Here is a 6,000-nt window from a genome sequence, read left to right as displayed (position 1 = left end):
AATAAGAAATCTAATTGTTCCTTTTTATATGGAATAATAATGGAGGATGGATCTCGTCCAAAGAGCTCTCTACTTCGAAGTCTACCTTTACAAATCAATGATGACACCTGGGTGGGATATGAAATATTAATCTTTTTTGGAGTAGAAGGCAAATGAATCCATTCTAAAGGATCATCCTGCCATAGGCATCCAGTAGGAGTGTGTGAAGTCTGTAAGATTATTAACATCCAGGGCTTATTGTAGTCTATTTGTTGTAAATAATGATCTGAAATAGCCTTCTCCACCTTAAATAAAGCCTTCTTTCCCTCAGGAGATAATTGTCTAGGTGAATTTGGATTTGAATCTCCCTGTAAAATTTTAAATAAAGGTTTAAGGTCAGCAGTGGTTAATTTTAAGTAAGGCCTAATCCAATTAATATCCCCAAGAAGTTTTTGAAAATCATTTAAAGTGTGTAAAGAATCAACCCTAATCTGTATTTTTTGAGAAGTTATATTGTTGGAATTAATTAATCTTCCTAGGTAAGAAAAAGAAGCCTGAGTTTGAATTTTATCAGGAGCAATTTTTAATCCCCAGTCTTGTAAACTCGTAATCATAAAATTAAGTATTTGTTGGAGTATCAAATAATCAGCATGAGCTAATAAAATATCATCCATATAATGAATTATATATCCAGAAGGAAACTTACTTCTCGTGGAGACTAAGGCTGCATCAACAAACTTTTGACATAAGGTGGGACTATTTTTCATTCCCTGAGGCAAAACTTTCCATTGAAATCTTTAATAAGGTCTTTGTAAATTTGGGGAAGGCAGAACTAAAAGCAAAATGTTTACAATCCTGTTTGGCTAAGGGAATTGTAAAGAAGCAATCTTATAAGTCTATCACCACTATGTTATGATCTTTTAGTTATAGCAGTAGGAGATGGGAGACGCAGTTGTAAGGTTCCCATAGTTTCCATAGTTTTATTTAAAGCTCTAAGGAGGCTCTGGAGACACAGAAACTAACAAATTGGGTGGCCAATCAGAGTTATGATATTGAGCTGTAGCCTCCTCTAAGTCCTCCTGATCTTGAGGAGAAAGTTGTTCGTCCTCCTCTTCATCCCCTTGTTCATCATCAGATTGAGACTGTTTTTGAGGGAATGTAGTTTTATAAAATCTAGATGTAGCAGCAGCCCCAATTAAGGGGGTTTGTTCAGACTCAGTCACTTGACGAGCCAAACAAACTGCCTCATGGGTCGGATCCAAAGCATCTTTAAAAACATTCCATAATGCAAAAGCATCTACAGGAATCTTTTCTGGCCCATGATGATCATAATAAACTTTCATCTCTTTACCTAGTTTTTTCCATGTTTCTAAATTTAAGGTTCCTTCCTCAGGGAACCAAGGAGAGCATTCTTGAATAAAATGAAAAAAATGTCTTAACTGCTTAGAAGAAACTGAAATGCCCCGTTTATGGAGTATATGCTTAGCTATATCAATAAAGAGTCCTCTTTCTTTAGACTCTTTATGGCCCATGACTTCTCAAAATAAGTTCTCTGATTACTTACCCTTCACTTACTTAGCACCTTGCTAAGGGGTCTGCAGTACCCTAGGTAAGAATCCTATCCTCACCCGAAAACTTCTGAATGAAATGAATGCATCAGACTTACGGATTACCAATCGTCCCTGTTCGGGGGGCGCCAGATGTCGGAGACCAGCTCCAACAGGGGGTCTCAGGAGACGAACGGATGGTGAGGAGTCGGCGAAAGAGGGGTGGAGAAACAACACAGACACCAAATGCAGGTGTTGATCCCAATCTTTACTTGTGAAGTTGATCATATATACTTTTCATTTTGGCAGGCTCACAGTACTTTGTGGTTACAAAACAGGAATCATTATTCAAAGAAACAAAATATTACCTAGCTACAATCAGAATAGAAGAATGTATCTTGGCTTATACATAAGCAAACATTTGTACTTTCAGTTCGTGTTTTGCTTTGAGCTGTTTTTGCTTAGTTAACTTTTAATAATAGTTACAAATGTCCCAAACTATTGGCCTATACCTTGACTATTCTTTCTTGACTTACTGACTGGAACCGGTGCCATGGTTATGGCAAGTGGTTGACTTGTTATTAGTTTTAATCAAACAAGAGTAAGAGCACAAACCATTGTGCACAGGAACAAGAACAAGTTGCCCAGTACTAAGCACTAATCTGTCTTCTTAACATTAATTTTTCTTCTCTAGATTTTAATTTAATTTCTCAAAAACTTCCTTGACAGGAATACAGGGAGTTTTTCATTAGACATTAACAATTTACACTCCACAGCTGAATCATTGCATTTAGAGCAAACAGATCCATTCTTTAGAAGTAGTTGTATTAATTGGGAAAGTCATGTTTTTTCCTTCATACTTAATGGTCATATGAGAAGTCACAAGTATACTTATTAAAGGAATACAAAAACAAATCAGCCCATTCCCAGAAACATACTGCGCTCCTCCAGAGGATGGACGCCTTGCGCCATCCACCTCAGTAGGGCCTTGCCATTGCCTGAGTCAGGGGAGGGGCGCAGCAGGGCCCTGTGCCAGGAACAGACCTTTAAAACAATACAGGGTGGCCCCAGCGTCCAGCAGAGTACTGTCAAAGTCTCCACCTGAACAAACAGGTCTCCCAAGAAGGGGAGGGATGTTTCTCCTGAGAAGAAAAATTAGATTTCCTCCGCAACGTCCTCGTGAATCTCACACACATCAGACCTGGCCGAACAGAGGGGGATCGAGGGCCAGGAGGCTCCATCGTAGTGACCGGCACTCCCCACACCTACGGAGCAGCCTGTCTTACCCCACCGTGCCTCAACACCACCACAGTGGTGTCCCGCAGGTCATTCTGCCTGTGGCTGCAATGTCAAAGTCCTGCGACTTTCAGAACCTTTCAAATCTTGTTAACTGCCTCTGCTCACACACCAGCTGTGGGGAACAAGACTGATGGGACCCCACATTCTGCATCATCTGCAAACACTCTCCAGTTTGGATTTGCTTCACCCCACCTGAGGGCAGATGCACCTGGGGTGATCAATGCCTGTTGAACTTTTCAAAGAAAATGTTTCGATATCATGGTCCCCCGTGTGCCCGACATGGGGAATGGTAGTGAGCAGGAATTTCTGGGACTCCATTATCTGTTCAAATAGAATGCATTCGGCAGGAGGACTTGATTCAATCTCATGTTGCAGTTAGGAAAACCAAAATTCAGAGAGGGGAAGCGGCCCGCCCAGAATCGCGCTGTGACTCTGGGCTCCTCTGGAGTTCCAGCCCAGACAGCCCCTCCTCACGTTCACCCCCATGCACCCCCACCCCAACCCCTTCCAGTGCCCACAGGCGGCAGGCACTGTGCTGGGTGCTGGGTCAGAAATACGGACCAGTGAAGTCCCTGCCCTGGTGACATTTGAGCCAGACAATCAATAAGGAAGCAAAGAAGCAAAACAATGACACATCTTGACAGAGGCCTGCAGAGAGTGACAATAAAGCCGTCACCTAAGGATGTGAGAGTCCATCATGGAAAGAACCCCCAGAAGGGGATTTCCAGTTAGAGGAACAGGAGGAGCTCGCACAGCCAGGAGCGTCCAGGGCGGCTCTGGGCGTGGGAGAGTGGTGGCCGGGGAGGACCCAGAGGTCAGGACAGAACAGGTAGCGGCTCACAGAGGCCTGGGTGGGGAGCTGGCTTCATTCTGCATGTGGCGGAAGCCACCGGAGGGTCCCAGCAGGGGAGGTCTGCTCTGATCTTGAATTGCACAGAGGACACGGAGACTCTGAGGTGCCAGCACTTCCCCTTACTCCTCGTGCCCCATGGTGCCCCCTCCTCACTATCTGGCTTCAGTACTGCAATGGGGGGTGACACGTTGTGTCCCAACCCCAGCAGTGACAGTGGACCCTTCTCTGCTTGTCATGGACTGAGTGAGTCCCCCCAAATCCAGTTGAGATCCAACACCCCCTGTGATGGTATTGGGAGGTGGGGCCTGTGGCCGTGAGTGGAGTCCCCATGAAGGAGACTAATGTCCTTATAAAAAGACCCCTGAGCCAATGACAAATCTTGACAGAGGCGTGCCCTCTCTCTTCCATGGGAGGGTACAATGAGAAGATGGCCAACTGTGGACACGACATGGACTCTGTGAGCACCCTGATCGTGAACCTCGCAGCTTCTAGAACGGTGAGACCCGGTAGTCATGCAAGGCCGGGGCTGCGGGACTCAGCCGGGTGCCGGGTGGCCCAGGACAGGGACCTTCCTGCTCCCTACCGCACACAGCGTTGTGCTGCAGAGAAAAGCAACACTAGCCGGTGGCCAGGCACGAAGCCCCAGTCACTGCACCCAGCGAGGTCCTCCTGACCCGGCCAGACACCCCTCCACGTCTGCGGTTTCCAGAGAAGGCTCCCGCCCCTGTCCCCTGCAGCTGCTGACTCCGGGCCGGGAGCTGCCGGCCAAGGGAAGGGCCGAATAGGAGCCGGCATGGCACACCAGGCTGGGCAGAGCCGGGCCAGGCAACTGGGGAGCTGAAGGACAGAGGAGGGCGGTCCTCACCTATGACCCTCCATCACCACAGCACAAGCCTCGGCCAGGCGACCTGAGGCGCAGCCTGGTGAGGTGCCGCACCTGCGCCCAAGGGCTCCCCAGCTGGCAGCCAGAGGCCCCTGCAGGGCAGTTCCCGGGAGCGTCTCCCCAGACAGACCTTTCCACAGGCGGAGACTCAGGACACCAGGTACCGCCAGGAGGTGGGGCTGGGTGGTCACTTCAGTAAACAAGACCAGTAGGTAAACCCTGCGTCCTAGAGCCCAAAGAGAAGGACACACCGAGGGGCTAGAATAAGGGGCTGTGTGGCCCAGAAGAGAGCTGTTGTAAGTGCTGCCCACATCTCAACTCACTCCTGGGACCAACCAGGACGATGCTGCAGAAGCCGATGAGGAAGAACTGGCCATGGCTCTGGCTCTGACAGAGAAGGCCGATAGCGCTGAAGGCTTTAAAGTTGGCCGCTTCTGGTCACCCTAAGGTCCCACTAGTAAGTACCAGTGCAAACCAGAGGAGGGACAGGGTACTGAGGACCCAGGCACCAAAAGAGAATACGCAACGACCACCTCCACGCCATCAAAACAACTCGACAAAAAGTGAGTGAGGGATCGGAGTGGACACATCACGAGGAAGAGCTAGAGATGGGAAGTTAGCCCTGGAAAAAGGAGTCTACGTGGTTAGTCTTCAGAGAAATGCGGCTGTTGAAACCGTGATGAGATACCACTGAACATCCATCAGAGGGTGACAATTAAAACAAAATGATATGACACTGTCAAATGTGGGTGAGAAGCTGGAGCCCCTGGAACTCACATCCTGTGCTGGGGTCACTGCAAAAAGGTACGCCATGCTAGAGGACGATTGGGAATACTCTATACCGCTGCAGCTGTCCCACTCAAAGACCCCATCTCACCTCCAGTAGTCACAGGTTCTGGATAAACAGGTCACTCTGCAGCATTGATCCTGGGTTAAGGTTTGGATATGAGACACCCCTGGAAAAGCTCATGTTAGGTCAACAGGAATGTTCAGGGGTAAAATGATCAAGAGAGCTGGCGCCTCATCAGTGGGTTGATACATTGATGGACTCACAATCTGAATGGACGACTGGGTGGTAATTACCGACAGGGGGTCCCTAGCTGAAGGACGCAGGTCACCGGTGGAGTTGCCTTGGGGGTTATATCTTGTCCCTCTTTCTCTCTCCCCCTCCTCCTCTCTTCCCCTCCCCCCTCCCTGCTTCCCAGCCACCGTGAGCCGCTGTCCTCCACCGCGTGGACCCAGAGAAATGGCGTTGGCCAACCAGGGACTGAACCTCTGGAACTGTGGGCTCAGAACTAACTTCCTCTTCTAAGTTGTTCTTGTCAGGTATTTTGGTCACAGTGACAAAAAGATGACTAACACACCATCCTCGAAACTACTCAAATGTGCACCGACAGACCCAAAGAAGGGTAAACAGCGATGCCTTAAAATAATGTAGA

The sequence above is a fragment of the Callospermophilus lateralis genome, chromosome 18 (genome assembly GCF_048772815.1).
Source record: "Callospermophilus lateralis isolate mCalLat2 chromosome 18, mCalLat2.hap1, whole genome shotgun sequence".
Taxonomy (NCBI): Eukaryota; Metazoa; Chordata; class Mammalia; order Rodentia; family Sciuridae; genus Callospermophilus; species Callospermophilus lateralis.
This window is presented reverse-complemented; position numbering follows the sequence as displayed.